Source organism: Dicentrarchus labrax, unplaced genomic scaffold (assembly GCF_905237075.1).
Source record: "Dicentrarchus labrax unplaced genomic scaffold, dlabrax2021, whole genome shotgun sequence".
Lineage (NCBI taxonomy): Eukaryota > Metazoa > Chordata > Actinopteri > Moronidae > Dicentrarchus > Dicentrarchus labrax.
The window spans coordinates 746915-772622 of record NW_026136711.1 but is presented as its reverse complement, the minus strand read 5'-3'; the positions used below and the strand labels follow the sequence as shown (position 1 = coordinate 772622).

Below are 25708 nucleotides of genomic sequence, written 5' to 3'. Positions count from 1 at the left end.
AATATTTGGATGTGCTTTTCAAACTGGATCTGCATCAAAAAAGAGGAACGGCTGGACAGAGAAGATAGAAGTGAAAATTAGTCAAATGATGAGATGCTGCAGATTTCTCCTTCTGGTGCCAAAGGGGAAGTCGATTGGCTGTTAAAGAACAAGGAGAAGATAGAAAAACAATAAAATGAGACTCACAGAGATCAAACTAGAAAAAGAGATCACATCTCTCCTGTACTAGCTTCTCTGCATTGGCTCCCTGTAAAATGTAGAATAGAATTTAAAATCCTCCTCCTCACCTATAAAGCTCTTCATGGTCAGGCCCCTTCATATCTTAAAGAGCTCATAGTACCCTATTACCCCACTAGAACACTACGTTCTCTGAATGCTGGGCTACTTGTGGTTCCTATAGTCTCTAAAAGTAGAACAGGAGCCAGAGCCTTCAGTTACCAAGCTCCTCTCCTGTGGAACCAGCTTCCAGTTGTGGTTCGGGAGGCAGACACCCTCACCACATTCAAGAGTAGGCTTAAGACATTCCTCTTTGATAAAGCTTATAGTTAGGGCTGGATCAGGTGAGTCCTGAACCATCCCTTAGTTATGCTGCTATAGGCCTAGACTATCGGGGGATTTCCCATGGTGCACTGAGCTCCTCCCTTCCTCTCTCTTTCTGCACTCATTCATGTTCCATTAATGCATGTTACTAACTTCACTTCTTCCCCGGAGTTCTTGTGCTTTCTCGTCTCGCAGGTTCTTGTCGATCCTGGTGGAGCCTCCTGCCATGGTCCTGCTAGATTGCCATTGCTAATACTGTTGTTGCTGTGCACCTGTCTGTCTGTCTGTCTGTCTCTCGCTCTCTCTCTCTCTCTCTCACCCCAACTGGTCGAGACAGACAACCACCCACCTAGAGCCGGAGGATCTGTCCTAGGTTTCTGCCTTTTAACAGGCAGTGTTTCCTTGCCCTTGTCTCCAAGGTCTTGCTCATGGTGGTACTGTTGGGTCTCTGTAATTAATGTTTTAGAGAATTCGGTCTAGACCTGCTCTATTTGAAAAGTGTCCTGAGATAACTTCTGTTATGAATTGGCGCTATACAAATAAAATTGAATTGAATTGAATTGAATTGAAAAGTTGGTGCAAGAACAGGAAAATAACAAGAAATCTTCAGGGCTTAATTATTGTCTTCTTCAAACATTATTTTCTCCCTCACATTATTCTATCCATCAGTACACAGCAAAAACAACCAGAGAGCTGCTCCACCTCGCCTCTTTCAGTGTAAAACTTTCACTGTACGTAGCAAAAAGCTCAAATAAATTCTGCCAAAAGGGGGTCTCTCACATCCAAACAATAAGAAAAGAGGACATATGCACAAAGGGGATATGACACCATTGACAGGCGACCGGTGAAACGCAGCATTACCTGGATAAAATGATTTCGCTGAGTTTGAACCATCCACATATATAAAGATGGACGACATGACACCTGACTGCAGTATAGACTCTATCTCCCCTGGTGGCTGACTGCAGTATTGCTCATAAAGCCTGTTGCCTCCATGTTAATAAATGGGACAAACTCAAAAATCATTTTAGGTCGTTCTTATCACACTGATGTTTGTCCAAGTGGTCATTTTATCATCAGTTTGGTTTTAATTAGTTATTTGAAGATATAAAAAGCGGGTTTCACGTCATGATTGACAGCTGAGTCCTGCCCGCCATTGAGTGGGTCAGGCGTATGGGCAGGACCTCCATACAACGGCACCGATCCTGATCACTACTGCACAGACTCTGGCTTCGAATGACGTCACCACCGTAAGTTGGCAGCAACCGTATCCGGATATTTTAGCTTCATTTGGCATCTTTTATCTTTATGTCTATGGTTTGAACATTGTTGAAAACATTTGGGATAATGTAAGTACACAACTGAACTACTGATACTTCCACATTAAAATGTCTATTAAGTATTACATATAAAATATTACATATTATAGCTTTTACAGTTGAAAACCAAACTCAAATTAGTGTTAAATATCACTGTCCCATAAGTCCAGTTAAACATCTGTCGGATTACATGAGCTTGTTTGTCGGTATTTTGTTGTGTACTTCCTCTGTATGCTCGGATGCCTCTTATTGGACTTGGTGTCTCACAGACTGTTTGTCTTCATGTCGCCGTCTGTTACTATCTGATTATCATTTGTTTTCCTCTTTTAATGCCATCTTCTCTCTCTCTGTGGGACCGCCTCGGAGCATCTTTTGTTTGAATAGTTCTGTGTACGTCTGATTGTCGTCTGGTCCATCGTACTCTGGTCACACTCTGTGATTCCCTCTTCGTCATCCTCCTCATGCCTGCTGTTGTACGTTGAGGACGGTAGAAGAGCGTTCGTGCTGCGCTGGCAGTCTTGTCTGTTTGATATTAAATTTAAATGTGGAAGCCAACAAAACATCAATTCAATTCAATTCAATTCAATTTTATTTGTATAGCGCTAATTCATAACAGAAGTTATCTCAGGACACTTTTCAAATAGAGCAGGTCTAGACCGAACTCTTTAACAATACGAATATTGACCACAGTCAGTGAAGTTGGACCCAGAGACCGTTTGTCTCTTCCTGTTTGTGTGTTTTCTCGCCGTCCAATAAAGGATGAATTCACAGGCTTACTTTTAACTAGGGTATATCACCATGGTAACCTTTGCTGTACCTGGGGCGCCCACCCCGTAGAACTGGTGCCCCATGTGAAGCTGAGTGCTTGCTGCTGCGGCCATGGGTTCAAACCTGTGGGGTGTAGGGTTGTCTCTTTATATTCGCCATTCGAACATGGTTAATATTTATGTGTAATGACCGGTTTGAAGTAGTTTCCCCTGTGATCTGTGGATATGGTTACTGTTCTACGTAGTTAAAAGGTTTTAGTTGTGTTTCGGGGCATTTCCACAGGAGGGGCTTGAACTCTGACTGGCCACCATGTTATCCTTACTTCTTCCACTTTAAAGCTAGAGTGAAGATACTGCTATCATATGAAACTAGATGACCTAATGTATCCATGGGTAACAACCATGTCATGTTAAAATGCTGGGAAGGGGACTAAATAGCACTCTGAAGTTAGCAAAATCTTAGCAATGGAAAAGCTTGCATGACCGTTTTCAAAGTGATTCCTTGACCAATGACCTCAAGATACCTGAAAGAAAATAGGTTGTATGGGTACCCACGAGTCTCCCCTTCTGAGACATGGCAACTTTAAGCTAATCCCATGCAAAAACATTATTTTACATGTGGTATAAATGTGTTATTTTCGCCCTGTTTTGAATATTTGTGCATACTGTAGTCCATAAACAGTGTTGGGATTAGAAGTTTTATTCCTCCTTCATGAAGTGTCTCAGGTTCTTACAGAGTCCATATTGTATCAGTTTGTTAATGATGGTATTTGTTTTCAGTTGCGTGTGTTACATTACAAATACATTAGTACACTAGTGGAAATAGTCGAATAAATACACATTTTACAGCTGAATGTCACTTTTTTTGCTGCTACGACTAAATTTAGGTATCATTCATATCATCTCAGGTCATGTAAGTTATTAAGGGTTTTAAAGATTGAAAACTGAATGTGCTCATATCTGGATCTGGAAACTGACGTCAGAGTCTGGCTGTTGCTGGTCCTCACTCAGCCTGTGAGTCTAACTGAGCCCTGAAATCCAAAACACAACACCTGAGCTCCTACAAAAGCAAACACAGAGAAATCCTGGCTCCAGTTTAAAACCCATTCTTCATTTTGTCTGTTTTCTGGCGCAGAGGTCCCCAAACAAAAGCCTTCGACACATGTGGCTGCCAGAGACACTGAATATACGAACCATCCGTCTGTTTGTGTGACGTCTTTTAAATCAAATCAGCTGCTTCCTGCCAAGAAATAAGTTCCGCTTTACAACGCACTAAATTCTCGAACGAGGCTTTAAAATATGGCAACCTCTGAAAACAAATTCAAGCAAAAGCTGTTGTTTGATTTGGTGTTGAGCTGCTATTTTTGTTGATTTCATTTGAATGTGTTTCGCTTTAATAAACACGTGAAAGTTTCATGAGGTGGCGGTGCCGGTGGAGAGGCTGGTTTGTGATGATAAGTGCTGTGGGTTCAAACTGATGGGCCAAGCAGGAAAGTCTGACAGAGAGAAGTAGTTGATTAATGTCCTCATCTCTGAAGATTACCTGTGAGGATGCCCTTGAGCAAGGCACTTTGTCATTGACTGTAGAGGCTGTTCTGTAGTGAAGGAGGGCTGTGCTTTTCACCGGACGCCTCCCCGCTGTGGGAGCAACACTTTATTTCTGAAAACACGAGGGAGGGATTTCATCTTCTCTTATCCTGTTTCTTTAACGGACCAACAGCTTGAATTAGAGCCTGAACAGCTGCAAACAGCTGGAAAATGTAACGTATTATATGGGATGTGTGGCTCAACAGCCCTAAACTGCAGCCCCAGCATCACGTTTCACAGATATACAAGGAAACTGGCGAACAGGTATAGCAAGTCCAGACGTACAAGAAAGGACCCATGCCCCAAACCCAACAGGAAGTCAGCCATTTTGTGGTCATTTTTGGAGATTTGCATTCGTTGTACTTTAATAAACTCCTCTGTGGGAATTGTTCAGATATAGTATAGCGCCCCCTACTGGAAATGTCACGTTTCATACTTTTATGTACAACTCCCAGTAGATTGACCCAATCCAACTGAAAATTGATAAGAAGACCCTAAAGACACGTCACAAGTGTCAAAAAAGATTGTATTTGTTGGTCATTTGACAATTTTTTCAGGCATTTTACTTTACAGAATTAATCTGATCGACTTCAATTAAAGGTCAGCGGCATCTAAAAGCCATCATGATGAAAATGCTAATTGTGAGTTTTCATTGTCCATGGCATGTTGTCAACTTTCAATATACCGCAATGAAACAGGAAACTTTGTGTACTTTGTCCAATCAGCCCCAATGATTGAAACTTCATTTATCATGAATATTTGGCTTCACCCAAATTTCACATTAATAACTGTAGCCACTAAAATTATACTTTTCTTCAAAACTTGAGCGTTTACACTTTGAAAATGCTGAAATCTAAAAGAAACTTGTGTGTTTTGCTAACTGAAGCCTCTCTATCAGCACCATATGTGTTTTGGCCGCCTGGCTTTGATGTCACTCTGTGGCACATCATTATCTAACACAATAATTACCATGTGAGCAGATTTGCCCGCAGACTTTGTCTCGCTATAGCTGATGCACTACATAACATAATGACACCGAGCAGCTAATAAGAGCGTCTTTGAAGTCTGCTGAGGTCTAATTTGTTCCTATCAGGCGGTTGTTGGAGCTGGGCGGCTGTCAAAGAGGACTCCCTCTGCCCCGAGTTTGACACAAGATGTCTTGTATTTATCACATGTGCAGCCGGTAATCATCGTTTCTATTCTCCTCTGTTTGCAGTCTCATCTTTAGGCTTTCAGTTTCCCCCCATATTTCTGTGCTGCTTCCCCTCAAATCCTCAGGCTTTATTGTCGTGATGGCAGATGGTGAGACTTCGCACCGGCAAAGAGGCATCTTTGATGAGCACGCAGGGTTTTCTCGCCTGTTTGGTAACTCGGTGAACTTGAGTGTGTCTGAGTGGGAGGAGAGGAACAGCGGGGGGTCATTAATGAGCGAGCAGCATGGAGCAATTTGGGATGTTTCTGTTCATAAGTATACAATGGAAAGAGCTACCTGTTCATGAGTTCTCATCTGTTTTTTGCCATTTTACTAAACCAGATGGTAAATGTCTCTCCTCCTAGAGCCAAAATCTCTCTGGAGAGAGCAACTTTATTTAACCATTTTCTACAATGACGATGTGCAGCAACACAATAACCAGATGATTCATAAACCTAACAAACAGACCTAAAATTAAAGCTGAAATCCTCAAAGACAAAAAGGGTGGGAACTACCGCCCACCAGCCTCCACTGACAAAACCAGTTATTTTACCTTGCAGATAATGGCAATATACACTTCAAACTGAAACTAACAAAGACGATTTTGGTGAGTTGTATTTAGTCTTTCCAACAATCACTGACTGGTTTGGTGGAAATAAATCTATAATTCAATGAGTCAGAAGTGAAATTTTTTGTAAAAGGGCTGTAACGGCCGCAGTGTAAGCTAACGTTCCACCACTTCAGGCTCAGATTGTTATTCTCAGTGTCACTGTGAAAAGGATCCCTACAGATAGTCCAAAGTCCCTGATCATGATGAAAGCTCCTCAGCTGATGAGATAATTATCTGTGGTCAAGGCCTGCTGTCAGTGGATGTGACCACCCGCCACTTCAGGAGCTCCAGTAAGCAGCCCTCGTCTCTGTCACTGCTCCTCCGTTCAGTCCCTATTAGCAGGTGTGTCTCAGCTCCTGCAGACCACCAGTGGAAGTCTGTGATTGGCCCTCTGGAATCTCTACTGCTTCAGTCAAGTCCCTGAAAGGGAAACTCCGACTGATGTCACACTTTGGATCAGTTTAATTGAGAGGGGGAGGATGCTCAGTCTGTACAATGTGTTCTGTGGCTCTCGAGGGAGATTTTTACAGGGTCTGGAAAATAACTGGAGTGATGTTATCAGAGAGATTAAAGCTGAAATCCTGTTAAAAACTGGGGGCGTGGAGTACCAGGAGGGGATACTATCTGTAACAGATAACGTCTGCAGTGAAGAGATGCTATCAGGTTGCATTATGGGAAGTGTAGGATCCAGTTTTATGTGGGTCCGGACACAAAGTATGGCATAATTTGTCCTTTCCTTGTCTAAATAAAAGCCTGAGAGGATTGAGAGAGGAAGTTGGACTACCTGGTAAGTGCTGAAAACGTGTTGCCCTGATCAACTAAACTCCATTTAGAAAACAAACATTTAAAAAGTTGTTTTTTCGTCGTTGCTTTCAGACTTTGTTGGTTTGTCTGCAAGATGAGGAGCAAAGTCTGAGAGCAGACTTCTTACAAATCTCCATCATGAAGTCATTTCAGCATCATTAAATAAATACAATAAAACATTAAATCAGTTTAATCTGTCTATGGCGGCCTGAGCCTGAAATAAGGTAAATATTCACTCATGCGAGTAACGAGAGGCTTCACTGTCCTCCTGTTTGTCCTTTCTCTCTGTCCACACTTTCCTCATCTTCTTTATAATCTGTTTATTCTCACCCATCTCTCCAGTCTCACCCTCCTCTTCACACTCCTCCTCTACATATTCCTGTTGGTTGGTGGTAATAAGGACGCCTCCCTCTGTTTGTGCACACACAGAAACACTCTGGCAGATGCACTAGAGGACGGTTGTTGTTTCTATTTGCTTGTCTTCGGGGCACTTTACAGAGGCAGCGCTGTTTCCTCCCTCAGAGAGAGGCTGATGTTCATCGACTTTAAGTAAAGACGGCATACTCTCTACAGCTGTCCTGAGGGCTTTCTGAATGTGTCTGCAGAGGTTTGATGCTTTAGTTTGTCAGTGAGTGTTTCTGAAGGTATGCAGGTGGATATACTGTACAATGTAGCTTCTGAGAGAGGAAACTCCGTCTGGGACTATAAAGACTATCTGTCTAAGCAGATATGTTGATTCACACAGGAGACCCTTGTGTGATGTTTTATCTATATTTAGTCCTTGAATACTTAGTTTGTGGAAAGCCAATTTAGCATACGATTGACACTTTAAGTGTACTGAAGTAGATTTGTTAGCGTTAAGAACACAATTCAGTTGGTTGATACAATTAACACAGTGCAGAGGGACAAAATGCAGATGTTCGCTATATTGTTAGAAATTACATTGATTATGGATGAAAATAACATTGGAATATATTTCAGTCAAAAGACGAACTGACTACTGCAGTTTTCTAACGTTAACATTAGGACCACGTCCCAAAAGTAACAAATGATGTTTAATTTATCTGGTTTTACAGACGATCCGGGGATGTGTGTGAGGAGCAGAAAGAGAAGAAAATTACCAAGATTTTTGGATGTAATGTCGACCTCAAGGCTTTAAAACGGTTCTCCACAAACTGATTGGAAACCAAATCTACCTTTGGGTTCAAATAAAGTCACTTTGAACCTTGACCGTAATTCAGGTCAATTATTGTAGAAAATTGTAAGTCTTTTTTGGGTATTTCTTGCCAACAGTTACAAACACCAAACAAGCCTGAGGAGTGCTGACTTATCTGAAGATACAGCAAGTAGAATAAAGAGAAATGACCGGGCAGATTCAGTAAGACCAGCCAGGTAAATATTGTTTTCAGAAACCAGAGGTCTTGAGGTTTCTTACACATTCACAGGACTGCTGACAATAACAGAAGCACAGGAAGAAAAATACCTCGTTCCCACCCAATCATTTGGAGAACACTCAGCTTCAACAGCTGGAAACGGTCGCTGCAGACACTGTGTGTTTTGGTAAATTGAGATCTGATTGAGTGAGTACTCAGAGAGGTCAAAGGTTGGCGCGTCACCGTCGACAAAGTGAGCATTTATGCCTCAACATCCACAATCACAGATAGCTTCAGAAAATACATCAAATCCAACCTTTACTGTGAATTATCTATTCCTGTTTATAGGAAAGACTTTTGAGGGAACTGGTATCAATATATCTGTGATGGACGTCTCCGTTTATGAGTGAAGACTGGTTCAAAGTCCAGGAAATAGAGATGTTCTGATAACATTTATCACTTCCTGATATTGATTCAGTTACCTGATTTTTAGGTATCGGCTGCCACTGAATAGCATTCAGATTCATGTGCGATAAAAAACAGACACCTATAATTTATTATTATTTCATGTCACAATTGATGTTTAAATGTGTCTTTGGGCTGTACCTCTACTGTCCTCCAGTTTCTGTCAAACACTGACAGGGAGTCCTGTTTCAGGTATCTTCAGGTGTTCTTAATGGTATTTAGAGTGTCCTGATAATCAGTAAAAGTGGTTGATGACTCATCCTGCACTCGGGGGCGTATACCAGTGCTGCGTCAGGGCGCTCTGTGGTCGTCTAATGTGCTAGTAAATCAGATCAAAATCCCAACACAAGACTTACTTCCTGTTGTCAGTAGGGGGCGCTTTGAGTACGACGGAATATTGCATGTAGATGTGTTTAGGGCGGGACTCAGATTGGACAAATTACAACTTCTTGTTTAAGGACAGAAAACCACCTGTGTTGCACTGACACTGGCCATGTGTCAACACTGGAAAAATGCTTACTTCCTCCTTTTACGGTGGTGATACATCGAAATTCGACACCACACCGTTCAACGAAGTCACCAGATTGGAGGTAGAGCGGGTCGTCCAATAATCAGGTTGGTGGTTCAATCCCTGGCTCCTCTCGCTGTGTCCATTTGTCCATCGTATCTATTAGCAATATACTGAACCTCAAATTGCTCCGGATGCTGCACATCAATGTATGTTAGTTTCCTTGCATGGCAGCTGCTGCCATCAGTGTATGAATGTGTGTGGGCGGTTGAGTGTGGCATGTAGTCTACAGTGCATTGAGTTGTATATATTTACGGTCCATTTACAAATCAGGTTTGTTGTGATTAAATGTATAATTGCTGCTAAAAATGCTGTAAAACGTTGTTTTCCTTTGCTGCATTTCATCTTTTATACATCAGCAGTTATTAAGTGTGATTATTGACTGACACACATTTCTACAATATTAATCTCACAGTTTGACTTCCTGTCTGTGGTTTTAACCGTCGGCTCTGTGAGATCTGTGGGAACGCCGACTCCAGTGCTGGCGTTTGCAGGAGGGGCAGTGCAGATTGTCCTGGTGAAGCAGCTTCTGCACGTTGCTGTGAGGAATGTAATTTGTATTATTTCTGTTGTTGTGTTAATAGTGTGAATGTTGTCTGGAGTTGATTTATTGTGTACTGAGTTCTTCTGTTTCCTACAGAAATAATGAACATAAACAGTCCCACTAAATTCCCCAGTATTGACGACCCAGAGGTGGTGGCGATCCGGCAGGAGCTGCAGCTGTCGGCTGAAAGTATGAAATGAGTTGTTAGCTTTGGTCGAGCGTCGAGGATTCCAAACACTATTTTTATTATCCTGAAGGAAACAGTCTCTTTCTGGATGCTCTGGCTGGATTATTATTTCTTTCAGCTGATTGAAGAGAGACTGCAGGGATTTACTTTTAATGAGAGAGAATTAACAGCACTGGGCTAATTAAGGTAGCCTCCACGTCCCTACAGTGCAATGTAGAGAAAATCAGGTGAGGCAGGAACTGTTAGCTCTACCTGTCCTACATTGTTTCTACTCTACAGTGACTGTATCTGCATTGTAAAGTGTTGATACACACTTACATACAGGTGTAAACTGTTGATTAAAATGTCTTTGGTCTTTATATGTATGCATCATAACTAGGGGTGTAACGCTTCATCTACTACATCGATGTATCGATTTATATTCCTATGATCCAACTACATCGATCTGTGCTCGGCAAGTTGGCCTTCCGGACGACATATATCGATCTAACAATGTTTTAAAAGGTACCGATACTAGGAAATAATGCATTGGATTTAAGCACGTCAGACTTTATATTGATGTGTTTTTTTCTTAGCACTTTTAATGATAAAGGCATTAAACGTTACTCGTTTCAGTCTGCCTATATGTGACGTCATCGCCACGCGCCAGCAGCAGCATAAATTTAAGAAGACAACAAAACAGCATGGCGGATGGCAGAGGAGAAGCTGTCGAGCGAGAAATTATCAAGCCACCATTGCGGTCCAGTATGTGGAAACACTTCTAAATAAGTCGCTCGCTGTTTGTAGGATATGTAAAGGTCAAGTAAAGTACAACGGCAACACGACAAATCTCTCCAACCACATACTGGTAAAAATATTGGCGCGTTACTGCGTGAAGCCTGCACGGAGTGGAAAATCTCCGACAAGAATCCTGCCATCGTCACAGATAACGCCAGGAACATGATTGTGGCCGGTGCAGAAGCCGAGTTCAGTCCACACATTACCTGCTTCGCACATACAGTGTATAATTTCTGTGTTAAAAAACAACAGTAACAGTAGCAGGTAAACCTGTTAATTCAATGTGAAGAGATGTTGGTTGCACTTTATTTTTGATATTAATATTATAATATTTTTATGTTGAAAAACAAAAGCAGAAGTAGCAGGTAAACCTACTGTTGAAATGTTGGTTGCACTTACTGTATTTTTTATTGAAAATGTATTGAATATTGAAAATGAGAGCAGAAAAGGTTTGCTTCCTGTTAATTCAACCTGAAGTGTTGGCGACTTTATTCAAATAAAATGTGAATGCATTTGCCATTAATTGTTGTTTACTTGTTTGTTTATATCCATAATTAATTGATACCTGATTCCCTTACAAGAAACAACAGGAATCTAGGAAACTTAACCTGCACTGTCCAGTATCCAGGTATTTATTTCAGTCACACTGGTTGAGTTTTTGGCTAAAAAGTTACTGAATCGATTTCAAGTCACTGAATCGTTTCGGATCGTATCGTTCTAAATTAACCAGTATCTTCCTTGAATCGTATTGGCAACCACGAATCGTGATACGAATCGAATCGTTGTTAAAACGAATCGTTACACTCCTAATCATCCCATTAATGCATGTTACTAACTTCGTTTCTTCCCCGGAGTTCTTGTGCTTTCTCGTCCTTATCGATCCTGGTGGAGCCTACTGCCATGGTCCTGCTAGATTGCCATTACCAATACTGTTGTTGCTGTGGACCTGTCTGTCTGTCTGTATCTCTCTCTGTCTGTCTGTCTGTCTCTCTCTCTCTCTCACCCCAACTGGTCGAGACAGACGACCACCCCCCTAGAGCCGGAGGATCTGTCCTAGGTTTCTGCCTTTTAACAGGCGGTTTTTCCTTGCCCTTGTCTCCAAGGTCTTGCTCATGGTGGTACTGTTGGGTCTCTGTAAATAATGTTATAAAGAGTTCGGTCTAGACCTGCTCTATTTGAAAAGTGTCCTGAGATAACTTCTGTTATGAATTGGCGCTATACAAATAAAATTGAATTGAATTGAATTGATCATAACACTTACTAACTGTAGGTTTAATAATGAACATATTTTCTACAGTGGTTACAGTATTTTGCGCCACGTGTAGAGAGTAACGGCTGAAATGTCTCATGTTCTGTGTTTGATGTACGTTGGTTGTTTTGGATCAGCAGTATGTCGTATGGACCTGGAGGTACAGAGGCCAGCACTGTGCCACAGAGTGGTACAGGTTCATGGCAGGGCGACGGGTGGCCTCAACCACCAAGTCCACCTCTGTAGGACGAGTGAACAGAAGCTGGTCCTGTCTGAGGAAACCCAGCAGGTCGAGGGGAGTGTTGGTGTTTTGTTGTGGTTTTCATGCTAATGGTATGTCTGATGGTCTGGTTGTGTAATATTATATTATATCATTAATCATGAATATTATGAGTTGATTTATTGTGTACTGTGTTCTGTTTTCTACAGAAATAGTGAATGTAAACAGTCCCATTAAATCCCGCTCCTTTAATGAGCCAGAGGAGCTGCAGCTGTCGGCTGTGTTGTTAGCTTCGGTCCTGACTGCTTTGAACATGATAACGTTGAGCATGTGCAGCAGAAGTTAAATAATTAAAGAAAGATTTTGTATTTTTGCAATAGTTTGTGGTTATTGAGAGGGTTGAGTATTTATAAGTTCAATAAGAGATGTCCAGAAATGCTGTTCCACAGTAAAGACTGTATGTCCCTACATATTCAAAAGTATTGAGAGATTAAAGATTGAAATTTAACGAACCCGTTAATACTGTGTGAATAATGATTTCATTTATTAGTGTCTGTAGCTGTCATTAAGTTAATGGTGTTTATTGAATGCATTTTAAATGTTACATTAATAAGACAATATAATAAAATTGGTTGATAATCTTTAATATAAACCGTCTCATCATATGTCAGGTTGTGTTAGTACTGTCTTATAATGTTTTACAGTTCAGTGCTCTGGTTATTTTTATGGTACTAAATTATTTTGAAATCCATTACATCATTTATAATTAAAGCCATTATTAAATCAGCGGATATAAACTCAAGGCGACATTTATTTTGACAACTTCCACTTGGTGTTTGCTTTGAGGGGTGGGACACATGATATTAGCTAAAAGGAAAAGACATCGGTGGTTTATGTATGAATTATATGTTAAAGTTAAGAGTTTATTAGTACTTTTAAACACTTTTCTTGAATAATTAAGGTTTAGTGTTCACGATTAGTTTCAGCCCAGGTCGTCGACAAACACTCCTCCTTTGTTTACTGTGAATGGTTAACCTGAATGTTTGAGTGTCGCACCGAACAAGTGCTTGCTCATGGTGGGAACTGTTGGGTCTCTGAATGTCCTGAGATAACTTCTGTTCTACAGTGTTTCATACGGAGCGATGGACAGTTGACGTGGAAACACAGCGGTCTTGTGACTTAAAAATTCTGCCTTCATGTGTAAAGTGTATATTGTGGTCATATGATTGTAAAACTCTTGTTTCTTGTTGTAGGAGCATCAGATGGGATTGTGAAGATAACAGAGGGAAAGCTTTCCTTTGCCTTTATGTCGTATCGTATTTAACTTCTGGTCACTTTCCAACAGGTTCCGACAACTTGAACCTGTGGAGCTCAGATGGTGGAGGTAGAATATACTGTGGTTCACTTGTTCAGTTCATAGCAGATACATATTGAGTTTAACTTTTATTATCAGTAAATGCAAATTCTACCTTATTTCCAGGTTAACTTGAGTGATAACGGAGGCATGGTGGTCCGGTCTCGGTTGCTGTTGGCTGCTGCTTACTGAAGGCCTCTGCACCGAACCCGCAGGCTGCTGCCGGGACATCGCGGCCTGTTCGTCGCAGCACTCAAAAGATTGTTAGATTCTGTTGTTGAGATACTGAAACATTGTGAAACCAGTGAAGTCCGCTCAGCTTTACACATATTTCCTACAAATACACAAGAGCATAAAACAGAGCAGCTGTTTAAGAGTTTCCCTAAATATGTAACAATATTTGGAGATTAAGATTTTGTTAATAGTTAGAAAACAGGAAAGCTTGAGTTGATTAAAGGACAACGTAGAACCTTTAATGTTCAGAGGAAAAGCTGCTTTGGGTAAAGATGATAAATGTAGATGTTTGTTTAATGTGGTACTGGTATAATTCATGTAATTAGTGTACAGAGGAGTAAAGGTGTGTTAATGCTGAAATGGGTTCCACCAGAACTGGGAACATTTATTTATTTGGTTTATTCAGTGTTTTTAAAATCGTATTTCCTTGTACAATATTATTATTTTCTTTTTTATCCTTACTGATTTTGCCTTTATTTACTTAATTTGGTTTCTAGTGTAGCTTTTATTAAACACTGTTGAAAATATTTCTATAATAAAATACTCATTTTTATTTTTTATGTAGTTTGTATTCCAGTCAGAAATCTGTGAATCATTAAACTGTATTAAAAAGGTGTTGAACAAATAAAGTTACTGTTAAAAACAAGTTGAGTTTTTCTCTGAATGGATGTAAAGACTGCAGATTTTTAAGGGTTAAACACTTCAATCATTATTTGACTCATTTATTCCAGCACTGATTAAACCTTTGTGTCATTATACAACCTTCTTTTGAGTCTGGCTCCTTCAGACATGAACCTGGCTGTGAATCAGCCAATTACAAACAAAAGGAACCGGTTTTGCACATAAACTGTGGACTTATTTATTGTCGATGCTTCCTGGTGTCAGGGTGCAGTCCAGGGTGAAATCTCCTCCGCTTGACCTCCAAACACAGCCAGTTTGATTAGTCATGGCTGTCTGCTCGAGGCCGACCGCGCTGAGTCATTATGACATAAATAACTTCTCTGTTTAACTTCCAGTGGAGCTGAATTACAAGATATCAGGAAGTTATCAGTCGCTCAACTGAAGGTACGTTTTCTTACGCTCACATTGATCAGATGGATGCACTCAGTCAGTTTTAGGACTGAGTATCGACAGTATTATGATATGTATCCAAATACAGACGTTAAAATTACTTATACTGAGACACATTGTGGTTGTACTGTAAAGGGGGGTTCATTTCAGGGTTTAGGAAAAAGTATAAAGAGAGGAATGTAAAGGCAGTTCAAAAGTTTCAACATTCACAGGTGGAGTATTTAGTCATGTATGGATTTTGTATTGTAGAATAAAACATGAAAGTTTCTTAACCTTGTGTTAAACAGACTTAATTTCAGACATTAACAGAAACCCCGCTGACTTTGTTAGCTGAAATGCTAACTGAGTTCCCGCTGTTTGGACTCAGTCCTGCAGCGCTCTTTAAATCATTGTTCCTCCAGCGAATGTAAAAGAGCTGTGTTTTTATGCTACATCAGGTGTTCATAAAGCAGAAAACACTCACAGATAAAGAGACGTGCTGTTGTACGGAGTCCAACTCCCTGTTAGACCTTTAATGAACAAACTTTAATAAGTAGTTCACTTATTTATGATTGGAGAGCTGTAACTGTAAAATGATCACAAGACATGACTTTTGAAAAGAAAAGGAAATATGCATTGTTTTGCAATTTATTCTCTCTCAGAAATGAAAAGACTCTGAAAGAAAACTGATTTTGTAGCTTTTTGTCATAATAAAGGATCTTTTTCGTCCATAATTTGTGTTTGTTACAAAGAACGGTGAGAAAATCATGTGGTGGCAGTACTGATTCCCCGAGTATCAAGGAAAAGGAAAAGGAGCCTGAGAATCAGTTCCCAAAACACATTAAAATAAAGTGTTATTTTAAAAATGAAATAATGATTCTTCAATAAAGGTAAACTCTCAAACACTTCTTAAGAAAACAAGAGAGACAGTAAAGGGGGTCTGTGTCTCATAGTGTGAGTTCTTTAGAGGACCAGACTGAACCCCCCCCCCAGTTGTAACAGGTGAGCTGAGTGATCCTGTACCTGTGCAGTATGTCACCATACGGAGAGACGTTTCCTGTGTTTGGGGTCGAACTTCCTCTAATGAACAAAGTGAAAGTGAAATAAAGTTAATGTGATTGTGGAGGACAAAGTCTGTGTGAAATCATCATAAGATATGTAGAGATACGTTTTACAGCTAAGGACCTTAAACTGAAATAATAATAATAGTTTATAAGCAGTTCACGTACAAATGATAATGTATGAGTGTTGATAATATTGTGGTTTGTTTTTATATTATAATGTAGTGAAACAGAACTTTATTGTTATTGCTCATCATGCTGCGGTCTGTTCGGGTCCACTTGGATCAGGTCTGACTGTTGTTGGGTCTCTAGAAATAATTTATGCGTGTTGGGTTCAGGTAGGTTTTCAGGTCCGAAGACCTCTGGGTTCAGAATCGATTTCCTCCGTCTCTCTTGCGCTCTCACATTGTTTATTCTGACCTTCCTCAATCTGCCCAGGCATCATTAGTGGAGGGACTTTGTCTTTTCCATCCACACCATCAATAATTGAGACTGTGTTGTTGGACTGGGGTTTCAGATGCTGAATGAGCCGCACAAAGATGGGCAGCGTTTTATTTAAACAGCGATGTTGGTGCGGAGAGTACTGATACTTTTCATCTGTGTACTATATAGTAAATCACCAACTAGCTAACGTTAGCTTATAAATGGAGTCCGCTAACACAGAGTCCAACACAGAGTCCACAACACAGAGTCCACAACACAGAGTCCACAACACAGAGTCCAACACAGAGTCCAACACAGAGTCCACAACACAGAGTCCAACACAGAGTCCACAACACAGAGTCCAACACAGAGTCCACAACACAGAGTCCACAACACAGAGTCCAACACAGAGTCCACAACACAGAGTCCAACACAGAGTCCACAACACAGAGTCCAACACAGAGTCCACAACACAGAGTCCACAACACAGAGTCCAACACAGAGTCCACAACACAGAGTCCACAACACAGAGTCCAACACAGAGTCCAACACAGAGTCCACACAGAGTCCACAACACAGAACACAGAGTCCAACACAGAGTCCACAAACAAGTCCAACACAGAGTCCAACACAGAGTCCAACACAATAACGAGTACAACACAGAGTCCAACACAGAGTCCACAACACAGAGTCCACAACACAGAGTCCAACAACACAGAGTCCACAACACAGAGTCCAACACAGAGTCCACAACACAGAGTCCAACACAGAGTCCACAACACAGAGTCCAACATCACAGCTAACATTACGCAAAGCTTCTGGGACGTATATGTCATATTAGCTGGTTAACGTGGACAGCAAAATACTGTCAGCTAGCTTCATCCAGACTGATGGACAAGTTGATGAAGCTGATCTGTGCAGACGTTATTCAGCTTGGCTTTGCAGCTGGCTGCTATCCTTAGCTTGATAGCTCGCTAACATTATAACTACTTAAATACTATCCAAGTGGATATGTTAGCTGGCTAACGTTCTACGAGCTAAGTGCAATGTTAGGGGCAGGGAGCATCCAACTTTATCTTTTATCTTTTATCTTGTAGCTGCCATTAGCTTGTGCAGCTAACGTTAGCTGACTAAGCCAAACCAAAGAGAAAACCTCCTCAGTACTTTACTTCCTGTGGTCAAACTGTCCTTATTCAGTATCAGATCCTGCATTCGGTCCCGGTCTGGTCTTGTTGTTCACTGGGAGCTCCCAGTCCAACAGACTGGAACCAGTATAGCTGCTGCTACCACAGTCTCCATTAACAGACAACATTCACATATTGTGGAGACATTCTCACGAGTTTGATGTTTAAATCAGAGAAACGTATGTGTAACAGTTAAAGGTAATCAGAGGACACGGCCAGTGGGGCTCTCCTGTTATTTCTGTTGTTAACTGAGGGAAAATCTACCATGAATGTAATTTGTAAAATAACGCTTGACTGCAAACTACTACCTCTTTCATATTTCAGAAACACAGAGGTCATCTGACTGTATTATGTGAATCTATATCCCAGCAATGCTTGCCTGCTTGTTTTTCCTGCCCTTCCTCCTCTGGGTGAAGAATTATTGAAGCGGCAGTGGAATTATTCATAAGAGCTCTCGTAGCATTTTGGGATCAGGAGGCTCATCTTGCTTTAAAGAGAGAATCCAACTGTGAAAGATAAACCTTCAGCTATCTCCAGGCTCAATACAAATCTTGTGGGCACTGCTACCTGCTGTATTGTTACATGTTAATCACATTCAGAGGTAATCCTTGCTGGTTTATCTGTAAATAGAGCACTGCAGGTAAAACCCTGAACCGAGTTAGCATTTTAGCTAACTTGTTCTTGCTTTAGATGTCTGAAATAAGGTCTGTGGTTAACAGAAGAGTTTCACATTTTGTTCTACGACATAAAAAGTGGGAATTTTAAAGCTTTTTTGCGTGTCTTAAAAAAGTTGGTTGCTAGAGTCTAAATGAGCCTCCAGAGGTTGTCGGTAGACGTATGCTATACTCACTTTACAGCCTCAAACTTCATAGTTTTTAAAAAGGTTTTATTCTACAAGATTGAATCACAAGTTGAAGGTTTATTGGTGGTAAAGTCATGTGACTGTGGTCTAGTTTGTTTGTAGCTAACGTTAACTTTTTACTTCTGGGGATTAGAAGTTTAGATATGCTATGTGCTAGGCTAATTTCTGGGGAAAAGACAACCATTTTGAAGATAGTAACATTTATATAGTCGCATCTTAAGTTAACTATGCTAGAAAAATGTGAGCTAACAATTGATGTAAATGAGCTGGCTTGTTAGCAAGTGTTTAGCTCTGTAACATTAGCTTTTAGCTGTAACTAGCTATGTTGAAAAGACAACCACATTTTGAAGATGGTTAAAAGATAAAAGCTACATCATGTTTCCATCTTCAGGAGATGAAGGAAAACAAGTCTTACAAACAGCTGCTGGACAGTTAAAGATTTACAACTGTGTTCATTCAGGTGGGTCAAAATAAAAGCACTCATTGTAAAAGGTTGCACATATTTGTCTGGCTGTTGGATTTAAACCTTCAGAGCTCGTCTTAAACTGAACTTATTGATCGGAGCGGTTCTGATGCTGCTGAAAGGAATAAAACTGCAGTCTGTTCCACGTAATTAGCAGTCTCTGTAAGCCTTGGTGGGTCTTTATGAAGCTAATTGCTTCAGCTACAAAGGTGGCAGGCCCCGCCACCCTCCAGTGGTAACCAGCTGTCAGGTTAAGTGGCTTGTGGGCGCCACACACACCGATAAACACACAGTACTGATATATATGTAATATTCATTAATATATGCACACAAACACATAGTGAAATCCAAGTATCACAATTATATAATAAACACATTTAGATCTAAATATGCAAATAAAGAGAAAATGTATTATAATTACCAAATATTGTGGTAATAATCCATGTTGTCCTGGAAATGTTTAAACTCGACTGTTGGTGGGATAAACTAACTGCCACCCTGAATATATGTGTAACGTTAAAGTCCTTCCCTGTGGGTTAATATAATCATATGTCACACTGTTAAATCACACATTCCCTGAACAATATATCAACATTCCTGCAAACTGTACAGCTCTTCATTCATTTGTTTAAACGTTTTATTACACATTTTAGTAAATATTGTCTTATTTTTATCTTTAATTATATTCTCTGTTTCCTGTCATGCGCCAATCTACTATTCTGATTAATTGTTCTTTAAGCACTGAAACTGTGGAAGTAAAAACCTTTTTGAGATCAGACAGATCTGATCTGATTGAGACCCATCAGGTGTAATTAGGTAATACATGCATCACACACACACACACACACACACACACACACTTGTTGGAAACCAAACTTGTGGTTTCTGCCAAAAGAATAGTTTGAACAACAAAACGAGTGAACAACTGTTGTTCCCAGAGACGTAGGGAAAATGGCATCGAGCTGCCCGTTGAGGTGAAGTCCACATAAAGCAAACACAGAGACACACACAGTGGTTTATTATCCGCTCACACTGTCAGCTGCAGTCGCTCTAAGGTTCATGTTCAACATAAGTTCATCAGGTCCACCTCCTCATTCTGTCAAACCAACACAAAGGCAAATATTAAATGAATTATTACAAAACATACTTTAGTCAATCTACGCCCCAAATTGTTGTTTGAATCTGATTTCATCTTAAAGAAGAAAATGAAGAAATTCTGTTCATTATATAATTATAAGAACCAGGTTGTTGTCTAATCTTTAGAGTCAAAGTTCACCCACTTTTCATTAGTTGGATAATCGCAAAGAAAAAACAGCGATCCATTCGGGAGCTGCTCCTTGTGACCAGGACGGAAGTATCAGGATTGTTTGCAACACCTTTTCTCTTATAACTCACTATCTACCAGGACCAGGGTGATTGGACATCCAGAGAAATTTGGGATAGTCCCGAATTACGCAGTTGTTCAGAAGTCCCAAATCCTATCCTGTCTGTCCCGAAAGTTAACAGTTACAATAGTAGATAATATGAAGGAGTTAAAACAGGAGCTGTCGGATGCTGTGAGACTGGACTCTGCACCGAACATATTGTGTGTTTTTGAGACAAATTGTTATTAATAATTAATAATCATTACTGTCACCAGAATGATTGAAATGATCAATTAGTCTACATTAAATATCTGAATCCGTGAAAATATTCTGATTAAATCTCTTATGTAGACTATAATTACTGCTTTTAGTTATTAATGTAAAACGATGTAGTTATATATTTAAAAAATGTCCTTCCGACCTGTTTCTGTCGTCAGAGAGCGCAGCCGCCACAGCGAGAGTAAACAATGTGTTTGTGAACTTAATGACAATCAGCTGCTGGAAAGATGTTTAAAATGTCTGTAACATAGCTGTCACCTGTGTATCCACAGCCCATTACACAATGTTCATATCATCCTCACTCAGAATAAGTAACCACGCCCAAGTCCTCTGCCCCGAATTTCACCTGTTCCACCGGACTCAGCTTTATAACATTTGCCTCTGTGATCTGATCTGTGATCCAACCATGTTTACTCGAGTGATTTGGCCATAAAAAGGTTTCTGTATTATTTAAATAATAATCGAGGACCGTATTCGGAGGCAGCCCTCCCCCTGTTACTGTTGTACTCTGATATATTTTATTGCTCCACAGTGGCAACCTGATGTAATCTCATATAATTAGTTCACTTTGCCAAACAACATGAAAACGAAGGTCTTTGTGTCTCCTGTAAACAGACTTTAACTCCGTACAGGAATGACAGTTTCTCTGTTTCTCTGCCGAAGGTGGAAATCAGCAGCTTCCCAAGAGTGGGAGGGAAGAAAAAAGAAAATCACTAAACCCAAGAGAAGAACAAACATGTTCCACAAAATGGAGGGCAGAAAATGTCAGGCTGGTTAGTGATGCTGCATTCAGAAACCCGTCACCGAGCTGAGACTGCAGTCTGTTCACATGGAGGCTGAAAACAGACGATTGTGTGCATGTTAATCAAAGAAAGACTAATTTAATCTTCTTTTCTCTTTCTAAGTTCTCTTATTTGATTTGTCTGTTTAAATAGCTAATTATTAGGAAAATGGCGCTCGTCTAATGGGATTCACATAAATGTACATTTAAAGTTGCAACCGCGACCACAGAGACAGAGAGAGTGTTTATAACAGGTTAAAACAATGTATGAATAATGTACTTTATCTCTACCATCAGAGTAAAATGTGTAAATAAATAGTGCAACTGCTCTATAAAGCTAAAGTAATCTATACAGAAAACATTACAGTAATTTTAATATTTAATAGCAGAGATTTGATTGATATTTATTTATGAGGTAATAAAACATGTAATGTTTTAAAAACAGGTTTACAAACATTTTACGTAAAGTAATTGTTTAACATCTGAAAAATCTTTTATCCTTTTTAACTTTCAATGTGCAAACAAAAGGAAACAATAGGAAATACAGATTTCATGTAATAAGAAGGCAAACTAATGTTAGATTTTAACAGTAAGAAGACACTTAGGCTGTAGTTACATCATATATGTTTATGTTAATACAGACAGAGCAGGGTCTGTAGTTGTGGGCTCAGAGGTCATATCATTAAAATAAATATTAATAATTAATATATAAAAGTAAAATTACCAAAGAAATAAATATTTAAGCACATAACTGCTGTTTTACCTGTCAAGAAAATGTTGAAGCCATTTCTCTCAGTTTCAGTGTCACTGCAATTAGCCCCTGGAGGGTTTCAGGTTAAATCATCAATTACCAGTTAGTGTGGATGTGTGAAGAAGAACGGCGGAGCTCCATTCGTTGCTATAGACGCTGCTCAGCGGCTGAGCTGCTAACTTCCGGTTTAGCCTTGAATGAAGATAACGTGATGCCATCTCTGTAATTACACAGTTTGACCACTATGTGAAATTAGCTTCAAAGCCCATCGCTCTTCCTGGGGTCTTGGGTTAGTCGGTTTAAGCACCACCAACATTCATGTTAAACCCTGTTAATTACAGGTAACTAGGTTGAACAGATACATACAGTTACTTGCGTATCATTAATAGAAGCATGAATATAAACTGTAATAAACTTTAGCTGACTGCTTTTTTATTTGAGTTTAATAGAGAATCAGAATTTAGTCATTTGGTGATTTCCAACATTTCCAGTTTTTCTTTGTTACACAAAGTAAGTTCGTTAACAGCCTCTTAGATGGTATCATTGAACTACTGTCAGCTGTGATTTGAGCATCTGAATGTCTTTAATTCACAGAAGGAGGATTGTATGTGCGCTGCTGTTGTCTGCTGCCAGACACCAGATGCATAACAATTTCCATTTGGTCTGTATGTCTGTCCGAGCTGCCTCTCTGAGCCTTGTGTGCATACATTGGTAGCGTGGGAGACCAAGTTGCTCCATTAAGTCAGATCTACAGGACCGCCAAGACTTTTCCTGCCATCCTTGTTGGCCGGAGACTTAATCAGCAAGTTGTTTTTGTCCTCTCGAACCAAAACGAATCCTCTCGTGTGGGAAAGAGGAGCATATGTCAAGCTGGTTTGTAATTCTGAATTCCTGATGTATTAAGTGAACTGCATTTTGTGCAGACAACAAGGTCATCAGGGCTTCGGTGGCTTTTTTCTCTCCTGTATCTCAAGATAAAATAATCCGAGGAAGCATCACCGCATGAGTGAATTATTAGCGTCTGCTTTTGTGAGATAAACACGTTTCCAAGGGTAAAATTCAAGTTTTGTTTCAGGTTTAGAGAATAATGTCCACATAAATCTCTAAATAACAGCCCGGCGGGGTGTCTGTCGGCCTTATTACGCGACAGAATGTGTGCGAGAGATGAAAGAGAAACTGCAGCGGTTAAAATGAGATCTCACATTATGCCTCGTCTGCAGGCGCAAAATCTCAGTTGTCCACATTTTTCTCACAGAAATGGTACAATGTGGTCCTCAACAGAACAATATCTCTTTCCAGCTTCTATGGAAGCCCATTTCTGCCAATGTGAGCAGAAAATAGGTAAAGTAAGTTATTATAATGAGAAACTTTCTCAAAATAATAGTATCTCACTATTTTGAGATTGAAAAGTTGCTATTTTTAGATAAGTCATTATTTTGAGATAATTGAGATACGTCAGTATTTTGAGATAATAAGTCGTTGTTTTGAGATAATAAGTCAGTATTTTGAGATAATAAGTCAGTATTTTGAGATAATAAGTCAGTATTTTGAGATAATAAGTCAGTATTTGAGATAATAAGTCAGTATTTTGAGATAATAAGTCGTTGTTTTGAGATAATAAGTCAGTATTTTGAGATAATAAGTCAGTATTTGAGATAATGAATCAGTATTTTGAGAAAGTTTTATATTATACTAACAGAATCTTTTTTCCTATGACATTGGCAGAAACAGGCTTCCATATGTTCACAGTTCCTGATCCAGAGGATGAGTCTGCATGAGGAGGGACGGAGATTTTTCATCAATAGGACAAACAGTAAGAGCATTGTCTGGCTTTAATGAGACGTCCCTCGTTCTGTTGTTGTGGGCTGATGTAAAACTTAATGGCCAATCAAAGAGTTGCTAGGCAACAGTGTGCGTAGATGGACTGTTTAAAAAGGCTGGTGGTGAGTGGACTGGATGATAACATTGATCTCATTAAGAGACTAGGAGGGATTACGATGTCTGTCTCACTGATGTCCGTCTGTCTTACTATCAGAGCAACTTTGTCTCTGAATGAAGTCAGTTTTATTTATATAGCCACAAATCATAAATCACACATTTTCCTTAAAGGACAACCTGTACAGTGTAAAACACCCTCTGTGTCTAGATTCAGACAAAAAAAACAACAAAAAAAAACAAGTCAAGATTTAATGAAAAATGTCTTTTTAACCCTTTAAGATCTGTAGTTATATTGTTCTTCTATTTAACAATGTATGACAATGAATCCAATCATTGTGTCTTCCTGTGAAACTAAATGTGACGCGTGCTTACGTCAGCATGAACTAACTGATTTCAACCAATAATATCCTGATACTCACCCGTCAATCAGTCTTCAACTGTTAGTGACACAGAGCTCACTGATTACTGTACAAACACAACTTTATTATCACTGTACAAACACACAACTTTATTATCACTGTACAAACACACAACTTTATTAACACTGTACAAACACACAACTTTATTATCACTGTACAAACACACAACTTTATTAACACTGTACAAACACAACTTTATTAACACTGTACAGACACACAACTTTATTAACACTGTACAAACACACAACTTTATTAACACTGTACAAACACAACTTTATTAACACTGTACAAACACAACTTTATTAACACTGTACAGACACACAACTTTATTATCACTGTACAAACACAACTTTATTAACACTGTACAAACACAACTTTATTAACACTGTACAAACACACAACTTTATTATCACTGTACAAACACACAACTTTATTAACACTGTACAAACACACAACTTTATTAACACTGTACAAACACACAACTTTATTATCACTGTACAAACACACAACTTTATTAACACTGTACAAACACACAACTTTATTAACACTGTACAAACACAACTTTATTAACACTGTACAAACACACAACTTTATTAACACTGTACAAACACAACTTTATTATCAATGTACAAACACACAACTTTATTAACACTGTACAGACACACAACTTTATTAACACTGTACAAACACACAACTTTATTAACACTGTACAAACACAACTTTATTAACACTGTACAGACACACAACTTTATTAACACTGTACAAACACACAACTTTATTAACACTGTACAAACACAACTTTATTAACACTGTACAAACACAACTTTATTAACACTGTACAGACACACAACTTTATTATCACTGTACAAACACAACTTTATTAACACTGTACAAACACAACTTTATTAACACTGTACAAACACACAACTTTATTATCACTGTACAAACACACAACTTTATTAACACTGTACAAACACACAACTTTATTAACACTGTACAAACACACAACTTTATTATCAATGTACAAACACACAACTTTATTAACACTGTACAAACACACAACTTTATTAACACTGTACAAACACAACTTTATTAACACTGTACAAACACACAACTTTATTAACACTGTACAAACACAACTTTATTATCAATGTACAAACACACAACTTTATTAACACTGTACAGACACACAACTTTATTAACACTGTACAAACACACAACTTTATCAGTGATCGGATTGGATTTGGAAACTGGATCATATTTTATGGAGAGAATATATTCCCAATATACTCCCAGTGAACAGAACCTGAGACAGACAGAGGACAGTTTGACGACAGCGGTAC

The 25708-nt window shown here is 39.4% G+C and overlaps 2 long non-coding RNA genes across 5 annotated transcripts; one reads left to right on the top strand and one right to left on the bottom strand.

The window, feature by feature from the left end:
* The first annotated feature begins 205 nt into the window (after window positions 1–205).
* On the top strand, window positions 206–11977 carry LOC127372051 (uncharacterized). The gene is made up of 2 exons (XR_007886497.1): window positions 206–959; window positions 11837–11977. It is a non-coding gene; the product is annotated as an uncharacterized LOC127372051 (long non-coding RNA).
* Window positions 11978–24275: 12298 nt separating this feature from the next.
* LOC127372050 (uncharacterized) lies at window positions 24276–25494 on the bottom strand. 4 transcript variants are annotated; one of them, XR_007886494.1, is made up of 4 exons: window positions 25426–25494; window positions 25058–25188; window positions 24713–24978; window positions 24276–24662 (listed from the first exon to the last, which is right to left on the bottom strand). It is a non-coding gene; the product is annotated as an uncharacterized LOC127372050 (long non-coding RNA). The 4 variants fall into 4 exon arrangements; XR_007886493.1 differs by lacking the exon at window positions 25426–25494 and adding an exon at window positions 25239–25344; XR_007886495.1 differs by lacking the exon at window positions 25426–25494 and adding an exon at window positions 25239–25344 and having other exon boundaries at window positions 25137–25188.
* Window positions 25495–25708: the final 214 nt, after the last annotated feature.